Source organism: Schistocerca gregaria, chromosome 5, assembly GCF_023897955.1.
Source record: "Schistocerca gregaria isolate iqSchGreg1 chromosome 5, iqSchGreg1.2, whole genome shotgun sequence".
Classification (NCBI taxonomy): Eukaryota; Metazoa; Arthropoda; class Insecta; order Orthoptera; family Acrididae; genus Schistocerca; species Schistocerca gregaria.
In genome coordinates, this window is record NC_064924.1 from 39,526,302 (window position 1) to 39,543,127 (window position 16,826).

The window sequence follows — 16,826 nt, forward strand, 5'->3', positions numbered from 1 at the left end:
GATGATAGTGTCATATATTTATGGTCTGGGTCCTATTCCAACTTCTGCTGATGATTTTTGATAAGGACAAAAAGATTCTATTCTTTTCTGGTTACGCCAAATGAAGAAGGCATAATGGCATTGTGGTCTGAAATTCACGTTAAACACGATATTCCTTCTCTGCCAAGTAGACGTTAGGTTCAACCACAATAGTCAGGAGTCGCGACACGTAGAAACTCTATCAGCAGTAACCTTCCTTATACTAGTTATTTATCTCTAGTGACGAAACAAATGCTATGTAACGTCATAGGACACTTATTCCATCTTTTATTTGAGCTTCTGTATGTCGACAAAATTGCTTCTGATCTGGGAATGCAACTCAGACCGCCCTTAACTCGGAATTTGTTGCCTTCCTGACAACACAGCCCGACTACAATTTGTTGTTTGTTCAAAACTGCAGATTCCTCGACATCTCCACATATTGCGCTTCAATGGATTCGAATCCTGTTCCGGCACTAAAGTATTCATTGTGTATTATCAAGCTCTAGCATGAGAACACCTATCTGCTGGTGGATAACAATTTTGATTTGTAATGTATTTTAATTCGTTGTCAACACTGACTATATGTGACGTTTTTGGCGCCCAGTGAGACACACAACTATTTGCGAGATCACTGTATGTTCAAGGATGTTATTCCGAGCTGCTGGTGGAGAAAACTTTGATAGCTAACGTCTCTTTGTGTTCAGTCAGGACCGATATGTGTGAGGTTCGATTCCTAGTCAGCACTGAACTCTTATTCATATCATTTCTAGATCAAACATGCTCACATGTCACTGCTGGTGTAACAAACCCATATTTAACGTTCGTGTTCTCTGGAAAATAACAGCGATAGGTGCCAGGTTGGAGTCCTGGGAAGGGAAAAATTAATGTTTCGTCTTGTCATTTCTGTTAAAACATTTACCTACTGCCGAGAAAATCCGGTATGTCACAGTTGATTGTGCTTCGATAACGGCATTACAAGTAAATTACTTGTGAAGGAGCTATATTTAACGTCTTGCGTATTTCGTTAACAAGGACAATAGATGCTGGGTAGGTAATCGCGTCCGTTAAAAATGTTTACATTATTTAATTTAAAGTTGATATTTGCTAACTGCCACTCTCTAAAATCGAGGTATATCACTCTCTGTATGCCTACTCAGCACTGACTGCTAGTTTCCGTCAGTCACGAAGTCTGCTTAGTCTGCATGACCTGAATTTGTATCCATATGCAGAACGAGACGGTTCATCGTGTCATTTGAACTTCATACATATTCTCAACTAGCTGCTCGTGAATATCTTAAATTTTTAATGTAATTTTGTGTTAAATTATAAGTACGGTATGTTACTTTGAAGAAGAAATCATGAATACGACGAACTTATGACGTGCATTACCTATCTGACGTTATAATGAGAGTGCTAACATTTCAGGTATGCCATTCATTGTAAGAAATGCGAGCTTACAAGCCTTAAGGACAGTCTTATCTGTGATAATGTGTTCCCTGATATTTGTAGTACCTTTGTATTACTTTACATCTTGATTTAATGCGATACAGAGTAGTGTTTTCTAGTGGTGACTAGTTGGACCGATTTTCAATAGTCAAACGACTGCAGCCGGTGTGGCCGATCGGTTCTAGGCGCTTCAGTTTGGAACCACGCGATGGTACGGTCGCAGGTTCGAATCCTGCCTCGGGCATGGATGTGTGTGATGTCATTAAGTTAGTTAGGTTTAAGTAGTTCTAAGTTCTAGGGGACTGATGATCTCAGATTTTAAGTCCCATAGTGCTCGGAGCCATTTGAACCATTTTTGAAGCCAGACGACTGTACGAAGGAGCGATTAGAGGACCTCCTAGACAGCTGCGTTATTTGGGTTGCACGCGAATCAGGCGAAATTGAATTCAGGTCGTTCGATTACTTTTGGGCACGACTGTACCTGTGCACTGTTCAGGTGCTGCATTTGATATCGTTTTAAAACTAGATCCTGATATATTGAATAATATTAACTATCTCTAATAGAACTATATCAGTTTCTGTGTCAGTGATGAACTGTTCTAGAGATGCAATTTTTAATTGAGATTTGATTCTATTAATATTCAGAGAGAGTGTTTCATAAGCTTAAGTCATAGTCACAGAGAAACTCAGTCAATAATACTTAGTAGAAGATTGTTCTCTCATTCCATTTTCATCGGAATTGCAGACTGGGGTTCTTTGCCTTGAGTGACGATACTGATGTCTTTGGAGTCCTGGTTTTTGTTTTTCTTCTGTACTACATTGACTTTTGGCTGGATTCTGTTTACATTGGTCAGCTAGATCATTATTACCACCCACTTTACTAGGTGGTCCAGTTTGAGCATGTATAACAGTGACGACGCATCTTGGCATGAAAGCAAAGAGCCCTTGGTAAGTCGCTGGAGGGAGTTGGCACCATATCTGAATACACAGATCACCTACAACAAAACAAATAAATACCATCCGAACAGACTTTGAAGTTTCAACGGGACTTCCCTTCCTCTGTGTCATCTCCAGCCACCTAGTGTCACCAGATTCACAAGTCAACCTAATTCCGGTAAATTCTGGGGAGGGAGGGGATGATGAGCTCTGACGCCACGTTCAGTCACATCCCACAGGTGCCCGATCAGGCTCAGACCTGGTGAGCTGGGGGCAAGTACATCAAGTGGAACTCATTATTGTGTTTCTCAAACATCTTCATCACACTCCTGGCCTTGTAACAAGACGCATCATGTTGCAAAAATCGACAGTCGTCGGTGATCATGATAGTCATAATGGGGTGTAGATGGTTTGCAACCAGTGTAGAATACCCCTTGGACGTCATAGTGCCTTGTAAGAACTCCACTGGACGCTTGGATGTTCTTGTAAATGTTCCCCAGATCATAATGGAGCCGCTACTAGCTTGTTTCCATCCCATAGTACAGATGTCAAGAAACCATTCCTCTAGAAGACGATGGACTGCCCTGCTGCCATCGGCACGGTGAAGTAAGTGTCGAGATCCATCAGACCATACAATGCTCTGTCACTATGCAAACGTTCAGTGCCTATGGTCACATGCCCATTTCATCAGTAGCTGACGATGTCGTGCTGTTAACTTTGCGACATGCATGGTTGTCAGTTGCGGAGACCCATTGTTCACTGCACTATGTATTCAGGCATAATTGTACTCTGCCAGCAATAAATGGTTAAATGGCTTTAAGCACTATGAGACTTAACATCTGAGGTCATCATTCCCCTAGACTTAGAACTACTTAAACCTAACTAACCTAAGGACATCACACAAATCCATGCCCGAGGCAGGATTCGAATCCGCGACGGTAGCAGCAGCGCGGTTCTAGACTAAATTGCCAAGAACTGCTCAACCACAGCGCCCAGCATTAAAGTCTGATGTTAGTTTCACCACACTTCACAGCCTGTCCTATTTTATCAGTCTGCCCAGCCTATGACGTCCGATATGTGTAATGAGGACTGGTCACAACAGCCCACGACGTCTGGACTTGGTCTCACCTGAGTTTCGCCATGTGGTGAAGACGCTCACCAGAGCATCCTCGAACACCCGACAAGTCGTGCAGTTTCCTAAATGCTCATGCCACACGTACGGCACCTAATAGGCCTCTACGTTCGTTTGTGAGATTTCCTACACTGTTGCCTCGACAGCTTGTGCTCTATTTTTCGTAACGTTGGTGTCAATTACTATTTTCGGACTCTCTTTCTGAATGATCTGCTCTAAATCGGGTACGTCTTCGTCCATGCTGCTCCCATTGCTCTTTCGAAGCCTCTTTTCTTTAGTGAATGCACTTCTGGAATGAGGGGTGGCTTTTTTACATTCGGTTTAGAGGGTAACGGAGGAAAACCTACAGCTGGTAATTTTGGCTCCTGTTGTAACACCAAGCTACAGATTGACCCTCCTTCGTCGAGGGGTTCTCCATCAGGAGATCAGCTCGCGTCAGTTTCCTGGGTTGCTCTAACGAGTTCTTTTTAAAAAGAGAATCCCTTTTGAGCAATTCGTTCTTTGATGTCCACTTCAATACAGATTAACCATGTTCCTACCTGTCGTCTGTAAGTAACAAGCACCCTGTATCTACAAAGAATTACATGAGAGGGAGTATTCTGCCTGATGTGCATTCCATCCGACCCGACGCCGCTATAACACTGCAATTTATGTTGACTCGACCAACGTTCGCTACCGATGTGTTTCGCATCCACATACCTGGTTAAAAGCTCTTTTAAATAACAATTTTCAACCTCAGGGGCAGAGAAAAGATACATACTTATCTTTGCATTCTGTGTCAGCATTTGAAATTATGGCAGTGCATATCAAATCAGCATGGTGAAGAAATTCATTTTTCCCTCAATTTTTTGAGGATAATCCATATGATTAACACTGGGTTGGAGAGCTTCACTAAAAAACAGCAGTTCCATGAAACTTCCCGGCAGATTAAAACTGCGTGCCGGACCGAGACTCGAACTCGAGACCTTTGCCTTTAGCTGGCAAGTGCTCTACCGTCTTTTTTTTTTATCATCAGATTGACTTGGTATATTTCACGAGAATTCAGACAACCATAGTCAAATCATCATTTAATATTAGCTGCAAAAAGAAAATCAACAAATTAGTTGAAACATAAATAAAACATTGCTTCTGAAGGGGAAGACCAACCCGTTATCCCACCCGTATGAATTTTGGGTGTATATATATATACATGCAAAAGAGAAAAAAAATTACGAAAAAATACAACAAGGGAGGGGACTCAAGCTCAGGGAAGAAACAGGAATCACAGGGGAACTTAACCAACACCTTGACGGTTAAACACAAGAAAAAGCATATTCGCAAAAAGCGTTCGGTATTGTGGTAACCGCTGCCATTTCCAATGCGCAGTTGACAAGTAATGGTGAAAAACGCTGGGATCTGGGTCATTACCGCCTTCAATGACGTAGTGGACATAGTAACCCAAGAGCCAGACAATCGTGTTCGTTTTCGTCTGAGGAAAATAAGAGATGTCCGGATGTAAGAAGATGTCGTCTGGGAATGCGGTTTCAGGCCCTCTAGTAAGAAAAGCTAATTGACGGCGGACCCAGAGCCAATGATCCCGTCCGCAAGCAACTAGCCTGTGAAGTAAGGTGTCAGTTTGATGACATTCCTCACACTGATCAGTCGGACGAAGGCCAATACGAAAAAGACGATCACCAGTAGGTATCAGACTGTAAATGACCTTATACCACGTTGAAACAATCTCCATCGGCAAAATGGGAAGACTAAGATGAGACCAGACCGTTTTCCATGACGTTGACGGGGAAGCAAGTTCAACAGAAGAAGGGAAACATGCTGTACCCCAACGGATTTGTAGCATGTTGGTAGTAACATGCGTCATAGAAAGTATATCAGTACCCAGAATACCGACAAGTACAAAGTATTCACGAATGTGCCGCAATTTAGGATTAATCCGTCCAATATCAACAGGAGGGGGGAAAGTAAACGAGAGGTGACTGAATGCGGAGCCCGCGTACAGGTTAAAACATTGCGGCGGGCAAATAAGATGGACGTCTTCACTTTGATATCTGAAAGACCCAATCCTCCAAGCTTCCGAGGCCTGGCCACAACTTCATACCGGACACGGAAGACATGGCGGCGCCACAGAAATCGACTAGACAGCTGTTTCAGCCTGCGGGCCATCATCGCGGGAAGCGGGAAGACCTGCGCAACGTAGTATATTTTACTGAAGACATAGGTCTCTAAAACCCGTGCCTTGTGAAGGAGGCTAAGGGAACGGCGTTCATGTTCAAGGATCGCCCCGTGAACACGACTCGTAACCTCACGCCAATTTAGTGCCGCCATTTTGATCGGATTACGATCCACTATGATCCCCAAGTCCTTATGGCGATCGACAACCGTCGCCCAAGGAATGACGACATGATCAAAGCCTCTCAACGGCAGGAACGTGCATTTGCAATCATTAATGCGAGCACCAGCAAGACCACAAAATGAATCCAAGGTATCCTTAAGCCGCGGTATGTCCTCGGCATGTCGTACTAAAACCATGACGTCATCGGCGTATGCACGGACTGCAAAAATTTCCCCCAATATATTCCAGCCACGTAATTGCATGGTGAGATGGCGAAGTAAGGTCTCTAAGGATAGAACAAAAAGTGACATGGATAAGGGGCTTCCCTGGGGTAACCCCCGTCTGATCGATATCCGGGGGGTAGGGTGACCGTTCACAATCACCGAGACACTGATACCGGTAAAAGATTAGTTAAGACTTGTCGAGCATCATTATTAAAGCCGACAGCGGTGAGCACTCTCGATAAAAAATCATGGCTGACGCGATCGAACGCTTTTTGGAAATCAAGAAAAAGCAAGGCCCCTGGGATATTAGCGGCAGCCGCCACCGAGATTACATCGCGACATTCGAGAACGGAAGTCAGTATCGTGCGTCCAGGCACACAGCTTTGGTGGGCGGCAATAATGGTATCGAGCAGCTTAGAGAGACGGATATTAATTGCTCGAGCGACAAGTTTATAATCAAAGTTAAGGAGAGTAATAGGACGGAGGGAATCAATTGCAGGTCGACCTGTGGATTTCGGGAGGAGGACCATTCTGCCTTCCTGAAAAGGAGCAGGAAGTGAGACTCCCCGCATCACTTCATTTACCATTGACGTTAAGGTGTCACCAATGAGCGGCCAAAATTGAACATAGAACTCCTTAGGAATACCATCTAATCCAGGCGACTTGCGGGACTGCGATCCTGTAACACACATCATATATGTCATCCTTCTGAAAGGGACGCAGAAAGGCGTCGTTTAATTGAGGAGTGACGACGCGAGGCAGCAAGGAGGTAAAGTCGTCAAGAGAGGTTTCCGCCGGGACATGAGTATCGTACAGATCAGTAAAATAGGTGTAAACGAAGTCAGAAATGTCAGGGTGAGAGGTGAACACGCGGCCGTCAGCGGTTGTGAGGGAGGCAAGGCACCCACGTTTCCGGCGCGACCGTAAACGGACTAGATGGTAGAGTGACGTCAGTTCCTCTTGTAGAAGGGAACGTGGTTGAGACCTCGTCCGCAGGCCCTCCATTTGAATGCGTTTGAGCTGCAGCAATTTGGCTTTGATGCGCTGTATATCAGTAACCCGTAGGGGAGAATGCGTAGCACTATCGTACAGTTGACGTAAGACAGAATAGTAAAATTCTTGCGTTCGTCGATCTTCTGCCACCTTCGCAGCCCCAAAACGCATGAGAGCCCTACGGATGTGTGATTTTGCATACAGTGTCCACCATGCCACGATAGACGGGTACCGGTCCATAGTACGAGAACAACGAGTCCAAATGTCCTCCAGGACGATACCAAGGGAGGTATCTTGCAAATACGCGATATTGAGCATCCAAGGAGGACGAAACAATTTTACCGGTTCTCGCTCGTAATTAAACGTAACGGCTACAGCGCAATGATCAGTAAAACAGGCTGGTATCACATCAACAGCCAGAAGTTGCCCACACAAGGAATCGGAAAGGTAAAAGCGATCGAGGCGACTGCTAGACGTGGGAGTAAAGTAGGTATGTCGCACAAGTGTAGGATAGCGAGAAACCCACACGTCACGCAGGTGCAAGGAGCGCACAAGGTCGTCGAGTTCTTTACTGAAATTAAAATTAGGAGACTGATCTACCGGCCGTAGAACACAATTGAAGTCCCCACCTAAAATTATCTTTGTCGGGGATTTACGAAGCAGGTAAATGACTTCTTCTTTATAGAAACTCGAACGTGCGGTAGTACAACCCGAACCAGAAGGGGCATAAAGAAGGAGTAAACTGAGATCATAAAACGTGCACCCGATCCCCCTTCCACTGTCGAGTACTTCGAAATTCATCAACGGAATGCCTTCTCTATAAAACAAGGCAGTGCCCGTAGAAAGTTCGGAAGCGACATTAAAAAACGTCGAGAACCCAGGAATGGAAAACTGGTCGAATAGGACTTCCTGTAAAAAAACAACATCTGCCCCAGACTGATAGATAAACTGTCGCAAAGCGGCGAGCCGAAGCTCAGAACATATTCTGTTAATATTCAGAGTAAGAAATGTATATGCTTGCATGGAACTTCAACCCAGAAAGAAGAACAAAGATCGGTAGAGAGCCGTCAGCTGACGGAGCAACATACAAGTAATCATACCAGAAACAAGCGCTGAACCACAGAGAGAAAAACTACGAAACAGAACCCTCATCTTCCCACTGCTTTTTCTTCGGCCGTGACGCGGCTCTCTGTGGCTGTTTACGGATTCGACTGCGGCTCCGCGGTGCCGACGCTGCAGCGTTCGGCTGCGTGGGAGCATCATGTAGACATTCCGTGTCAGATTGCGGGAGAGAGGCCTCTACATCCCACTCGTCCGCAGACATGGGTTCACGGTGGGACAGTTGGTGAATAACAACGGGATCCACTGGCTCTGGAGAATCAATCAGTTGTTTGATGGGAGGAGGCTGTGACCCAGAGGGGGCGACAAAAATTCCAGAAGGGGGATGCGAATCAGAGTCAATAGGAGAAGTGTCAGAGAGAACCGGAGAAGACACGTGGCAACCAGAAGCAGGTTCCGTCACGGGCGTCTCCGAAGAGGCTGCCGCGGCAGCAGGAACAACGTCAGATAAGGTGTCAGGGAGCTTCTGCAAAGGCGTGATAGCACCTGTGGCGTCCTCATCCACGATTTCCGACTGAGAAAGAGAGTCCTTTACCGGAGGCCCATCGGAAGGGCGAGCCAATAAGGAAGATTCATCAGCCGCATCATCCTGTGTTCGCCGACGCTTGTTGTGAGAAATCAGCGCGGGCACATCGGATTTAAGGGCAGCAACATCCCTACGCAAGGACAACGGGGGAAAATCACGGCCGTTGTCGGGCAACGGATCACTGCGTCCCTCAGTAACAGTGAGCGATTTAGTCCGAGATCCTTGCGGGAGAAGATCAGCTAAGGTCAATTTTTTACGCTGTTCGTATGTAGGTTTTAATACCACCACACGCCGCGGACAATTAGTACGGAAATGACCAGTTTCATTACAATAATAACATGTTCCTTCCTGGCCACTGTACGTGATATGGACCCTATAACCACATACCTGTAGGTGAGAAGGAATAGGTTTTTTGACCACCATTTCCACCAACCGAATACCATTATATACCTGTAAGCGGTGCTGAGCAGACCAGCGTTCCTTTCGAATATGGCGTACGTCCCCATAAGGAAGCAAAACGGACTTCAGAAAACAGTCGTCAACCTCGGGCGGAAGGTTAAATACCCGAACATTCGTATATATCACTTCTGCATTTGCCAAGAGAACCATACTAGTGGAACCATCACGGTGCGTAAAGGGTACCTGAGAACCATGACGAGAAAGTAGCCTATCAACCTGGAGCGGGTCAAGAAACTTAACAAAAAACACATATAATTCGCTGTCGAAATATGCGGTATGCACCTGATCAGTAGTGACCTTAACTGTATCGACTATCCAGTCATGTATCTCCAAAGAACCGGGCTGGACGTGACGCGTGGATTTGTCAAAGGTAAAACTGACTGTACCTGTACGCGGAACTTTCGTGGGAACCATGGTGGACATCACGGCGAGAGACGACGCCGCGACAGAAAGGGCCGCACGAACACCAAACACCAGCCGACAACCAGCGATGCGACGCGCACGGAGACCAACACGGTACTAAACTGACAGGAGGAAAACACGCTGCGCTACGGTAGAGGCGGAACTAAAAGCACAACCTAGTCGCCCGACGCGCGAAGCGAGAATACGGTCTGAGCCACCCAAGCACGACTCACTCCCAGTCCTCACAGCTTTACTTCTGCCAGAAGTTTTAATCTACCAGAAAGTTTCATATCACCGCACACTCAACTGCAGAGTGAAAATATCATTCCAGCAGAGTTCCATGTTGTAGATAGCAGTGTGAACTTGATCTGATATGACTTCCATAGCTTCGACGATCCAGTCGTACCCATTCAATGTATTCGGTTGAACGTTTCTGGAGGACTTGTCGAATTTGGAACAGATCTTGCAGTTCCTGGAAAACATTGTTCACGGCATTCTACTTTATCAGTGGTGGAAACTGCTGACACAGCAGAATCCAGAAAACTGTAACAGGAAGAGAACGAGTAAACACTGAACGGTTACACAGAGTAGGCAACTACCATTCACAGCTTGCAAACGCAACGGCAGAGAGGACGTATAGCACGTCATAGGTGCACGATGTCGAACACGGAAGTGATCACTGGGCCACGGCACCGATAACACAGCTGCTCCTTTAAAATCCTTCATACTTTACACTTTCGCAACACTTTACAGGCACTTTCAAAGATTAATACCGTTCTGGTACTGTGAACAGCATAGCACCCCAATTCCAGCAGGGATGACGTCACATCAGAGCGTACGCCGTTGAAAACTGTGTAGCACGGCTGACGGTCTATTCAGCACTCGTCACTGGTTTCATGTTATCGTGGAGAGCGCGCTAGAAAACAAATTTTTGTCCATTTTATTTGCGTACTACCATGCATTCAAAGAAAAAGTGGCGTAATTTTAGTGGGACCTGTGACTGGCATTCGAAAAGAAATGACGTAATTTTTTAGCTATATGTACAGTGTGCTGCAGCACTTTGTCACCAGCTACCACTGCCTTTGCCAGTGAATGGGTCACATCTCCTCATGCTGAAGCTTTGCATTTTGTTATGCACAGTAACTGTGACTGTAATAATGCTGGTATTCTTACGTTGCATGACATGTGACAAGTAATTACTTTATTGAAACTTACGGCAGATTAAAACTGTGTGTCGGGACGAGACTCGAACTTGGGACTTTTGCTTCTCGTGAGCAAGTACTCTACCAACCGAGCTACCCAAGCAAGACTTGCACCTCATCCTCACAGCTTCAGTTCCTCCACTACCTCGCCTGCTGTCTTGGTGGAGCACTTACTCTCGAAAGGTAAAGGTCCCGAATTCGAGTCTCGGTCCGCCACACAGTTTTAATCTGCCAGGAAGTTTCATAACTACGCAAACCCAACTAAAGAGTGAAAATTTCATTCACAGGGTTGGTATAAGGTGGTTCCTTATAAAGTGATTGCATTTGGTTTGGTTTCTTGCCTCAAAAAGTTATGTGTCGGTTTTTCAATGATAATATTGCACAATATTGCTCATGTCAATGCTGTACGCCGTGTGTCTTGTTTCCATTCGCTCACCACCTACTGTTGACAATAATAAACTTAACTCGTTGCTCTTAAGTTGTTATACAGTACTGGTCGGTTCTGTCTAGGGTTTCGTTTTCCGGCTGTGTTAGCTCTGATTAGCAGGAATACACAGCAGTACTGTAGATATCCATTTGGTGTACAGGTTCCCTGAACGCAATCTGCCAATGTATTATCAGCACTCCGACACTGTGCTGAGCCGTTCCCGCACCTGCGGCAACCGCCTCAGCATACTTTCACATCTGAAGGCTGTTGCATTAATCTCCGTTCTGCGCTGTAGGTTTGGTTATTGCGTTTTTTAGGCTTCTTCATTGTTGTGAAGTTACTTTCACAGAAACAAGGCTGTTTGAGGTAACAAATCGAATAAATCATAATTACATCATCACTCTGTAACGAGCCACCAGAGATCGTGGTTCCTTTACACCAAAATACTTACAATGCATCCCTGAACAACTTCTAAAAATTTGGAGTTCTAGTGCATCCTGTAGATTACGATTCTGAAGGTGGCACGAAGAAAATTTGCGCGTCGAAAAGTTGTGCAATTTGTACAGAAGCCAAAGTACAGTTACACAACCTGAACGCCCTTCTTCTCACACATACCGTCTTCCGGAAACGTCTCATAATTGTAGGGCATGTGTTTCATTTAGCGCCTTATAGCATTATCTAAAATACCATCCATTCAAGCGTCGTTAATTTTGACAGTGCATAATGCTTCCGTGAGTTTATTCCCTTGATGGTTCGCGTGCAAGTCGGGTTATAAGGGACTTTTTCTCTTAACGTCCTCGGGCGTTCGTATTTTTTCATTTTTTAGTATTTCTGTAACACGATTTGTCCCTTACGCATCTTCTCACTGGTCAACGTCCACTGCTTTGTCGATATGGGCTTTGCGCTTATTCGCAGTCTTCAAATCTCGAACCAATTTCTGGCAGAGTGGCCAATTTGATGACGGCATGGCACAGTGGCTTCTCAAGCTACTCGTTCGCGAATTCTCGCTAGACGACCAGCGAACAGTTCGCCTTTATGCAACTCTGCTGACCTCATGAACAATGACAGAAGGACAGGTGGGTGCCATTATCGAGAAGTCGAGCGGCAATTTGTTGTTTATTATTCGCAGAATATCAGACTCCTGCCTGGAAACCTGTATGATTACCTTCAGTGAAGAGGTGCAGAGAGGAGGGGGACTGAGGTAGTGCTCAACGAATAGCGCATCTTATAATGTGGAAGTTGCATCAGGAACTCAAAATTGTCTTCAGTTCGACAGATAATTCGCATAAAATGCAATAAAGAACAATTGCTGTAACTGGTAGAAGCTATATTTGCAATTAAATATTAAATCTTGGGTAATACACCTCCACGTCTTCGTAGTTATCTGTGCGATACCGGAAGATAAATAGATAGTCAAAATAAAACTTTTTCTTTAAAAAACAAAAGGAAACGTAGGCAAAAGATACGAAGAGTGTTGATGTGTGAGGACATAATAAGAAAACTCTATAACTGCATCTGGAATACCGGTCAGGCGAAATGAGTAACAATCTGTTGGCGGATGTGTTTGGCAGCTGGACACCTGTTTTCGTTAGCAGTCATATTATTAACCCCCGAAGCCAACAGAGGGGTGCTATAAGTTTAACGTAATTGTTCTCATCTGTGCTCCCTGAAAATTCGTCAACGGTTTAAATTTCAGCAACTAAATTAAGCAAAAATGTTTTCCGCCAGCACTCTCTCTTGATATACCCTACGTAACACATAAGAGCTACATCAAGTTACCTAATACCGGAGTGTAGAGCGAGATAGATCTTAACGGAAGTTCGGAAGAACATATGTTTATACTTCACGGTTGACCAGCAATGATGGCTTTTGTCTTTTTAAGTAGCCTGTATCATCACCTACAACACAGAAAAAGGATGACTGTGGCCTAACTGTACAAGATAAAGTTACGCCCTCCGAGACTGTTCAGCAGTTCTTTTTGTGGTCTACAATTTAGTACTAACTCAAATGATTTTACCATAATAGTTTTGACGTGTAGCTCAATGGTAGGCCACTTTTTCGGCCTGATTTACAATTACTGCTAGTGCATATTGCTTATGTAAACTAAATTAGCTAAATATATACTAAAATACAGGCAATGAATATACGTGAAACTTAAAAACACAAGTATGTTAATCGCATAAGTGAACAAACTTTGGTAAGAGAACACCGCTTAACTTACTTTATGACATTTTCTTTAAAAGTCATGCTAAAGAGTTTAAGATATCACGGCCGAAGTAGGAAGGGAAAATACTTCGATACAGGTACTTTATTTCATGTGAAAGACGATGATTAATTACTATGATTTAATTAAAACTTTGATAAAAATGTATCAGTAACTTCGAAGATAATTTTTCTTGACAAAATGTGATTTGAGATGTGTACCCTCTTAACCAATAGCGATCATTGGATATGCATATCAACGACAGTGGGTTCAGTTTCTATTTTGACTTTTTTATAGCGATTTTCGTTTTTCTATGTCCCCTTGTCATCCTGATTCAATAAGGTCATTGTATGTTTTGCAAACTAAACCGTCTCTCTGTGATGGCCCCCGAAGTCTAATTTGGCCCTTTGATTCATACTGAGAACCGGCCCTCAGTGTTATTTGAAATTGTGCAAATGATTGATGAAATATTTTCGGTTAATCAGAGAGCCGTGCCATGCTGTTATTATGTTTCGACTTATTCCCTAGTCGTCATCTTCAGGCGAAGTGTCGGGTCCATGTCCGGTTTGTTTCATTACAGCCGCTGGGAATCTGGGAACCATCGTCTATAAAAGAACGAACTTATAATAAACAAGTGCCGTTAAGCGGACAACAGGCAACCTCCTTAGCACTTAGCACCACTCTCTTACGGAAGGCTGACGCTAAAGCGTATACTGGTCTACTCATCGACGAGGAACGCTTCAGATATTGATAACAAAGGTTTGAGTAATAATAATTTATTAATTACAGTCATTTTACAGCAAAAGAATGAAAAGTACAGTGTCCAAACGCGTGATTAGTTTGTCTACCTACCTCTTTGTTCCTTCTTCCACGTGAAATTTTCCAAGCGCAACGCTTCTAGCTGCTGTTTGGTCGTTTCTTCTTGGACCGTATTCAACAAATTAATCTGACGTTAAACATAAATAAAAAGAACCCCCTACTGCAGAAAATGGTTGCTGTTATCGAGGAGGCTTGCTAGCTCGCAGTAAATACCCTGCCCTCACACTGTGGGACATATGGTAACACTAGTACGAACGTGGCAGTAGCTTAATGTTGACTGGCACTGGTCTGTCCTTAACGCTGGCTTCGTCCTGTGTCCAGTGGTCGGTGACTACGATCACTTGCACAGTGTCCAGTTGGGCTCTTCTTGGCAGCGATTCTACAGGATGAAAATTATTGAACTTCATGAAATAAAATCGACACAGCTTCTGATTGGTTTGCGTTAGGACGTCTAAACTGCGCGGATTGCCAGCGGACCATGATGCGAATTTTGATGTGAATATGGTTTGGTTTAGCGACGAGGCCCAGTTTCATTTGGTTGGGTTCTTCAATAAGCAAAACTGGGGCGTTTGGGGGACTGAGAATCCGCGATCGAAAGCCTCTTCGCCCTTTACAGGTGATTGTGTGGTGTGCAACGTCCAGTCACGGAATAATCGGTGCGTTATTCCTTCATGGCACGGTGACTGCCCAACGGAAAATGAAGATTTTGGAGGATGATTTTACCCCATTATATCGAGTGACCCTGATTCCGACAATATGTGGTTCATGAAAGACGTAGCTCGACCCCATCGAATCATGGGAGTGTTTGATGTCCTGGAAGAGAACTAATGCGAACGGCGTGCTGGCTCTGGGGTACCCAGGGGTCACTGATATGGGCCCCGATTGGCCGCCATATTCTCCAGATCTGAACACATGCGACACTTTATTTGGGGCTACATTAAAGACAAAGTTTACGACAGTAACCCCAAAACCATTTCTGAGCTTTAAACAGCCATTCATGAGGTCATCGACAGAATGGATGTTCCGACACTTCAGCGGGTCGTGCAGAATTTCGCTATTCGTCTGCGCCACATAATCGCCAATGATGACAGACATGTCGAACGTGTCATAACCTAAATCCGAATACCTGTAGTGACGTTTACATGTACGATAAAGTGTGTGCACGCCATAGTTTGTAACTAATTTATGTTTTTTTTTTTTCATTTAATTCAATAATTGTCACGCTGCGTACACAATCCAGCCTTGAAGTACCGAGTGATCCAGTTTGATACTGTTGATGATGCTACGTCGATTCTGTCGGTGACAATGATTGAGAGGATCCGTATTCGCTCATTTCCACGTTTAGCAGATACGTGTCCACTTAGGACTGTCTGAGTGACTTATGGCGGAAGCTTAAAAATGGGTCTTGTCCATTTGCGCCCTCTCTGGAGACAGCTTTAACTCAGCCGGAGTCTAGACACTGACCTCGCCGTGTGTTGCTGTGGTGTCCTCTCTGTACATGGCCACAGCCCGCATCTTCTGGAGGACATGGCCACAGGAAACACTTAGAGCTACTTTAACTGCACTTCAGTGAGAGGTAGCCTTCTCGCCTCGTACTCACCCAGCTTCCTCTTCCTACAACGCCTGCTGGCTCCCTCTGGGGTCACCTCCGACATCGAAGCTTCCTGCACTTCAAGGAAACCACGTTCAATGAAACTGGTCCTGCCTCATCTGTCCTGAGTTCACAGCTTCCTGAAAAAGCCGTGGTTCATGTATTTCTGTTCGTATTAACAACACACGTCAAATAAATAGGGATACTGTTCCTACAGTACTACATTACCTGACAGATATCCAAGAAGTGAATAACGGCCTGGCTGGAACAGATCTAGAATTGAAAAATGAAACACCTACAGCCATCATTTCAATGCTATTTTATCATACTGCAACCAGTTTCGGTCGCTAAGTACACCATCTTCAGACCTTACGTGACGCTGGTGGGGTGAACTCCAATCGTACACACGACTCCTTCAGTGACCAACATCTGTGAAATGGATTCCTGAGAGCACTGTGAAAAAGTGTCTGTAACCATAAACTACTAACATCCAAACGACGGCTCTAGGTGTTTCATTATATTACGTAAGTGAGTGGCCGAAGTAACGCATAAAAACAATCACTAGTACGGACTTACAAAAACTATTGGTTTATTGGCTATTTGTTTCAAGTTTATTCCTCTTTGACCTCTTTCTCACATTTCTGATCATTTTATAAACACTATTTTATATTGTTGCGATGACAAACCAGTATGCAAATGTGCTCTTTTTGTAGGCACATCTTTTTCTTCTTCGACCCCGACACTTTGCTTTTCTTTAAACTGTGGTCATGACGTTTCACAATTTCCGCAAAGTCTGTTTCAAAATCAGCTCTCTCTTCCGTCATTGTGGAACAGTACACGTGTTTTATTGTGAAGAACAACGTAGAGAGACCATTCTTCATCAAGGTGTTTTTCTCAACTTTTGCGCACGATGGGTCTGGTAAACCAGTCAACCTTTGGCAGTACCATGGTAATTAGATTCGGTTTCACTGCTAGAATTCCAAGAACGTTTTAACTG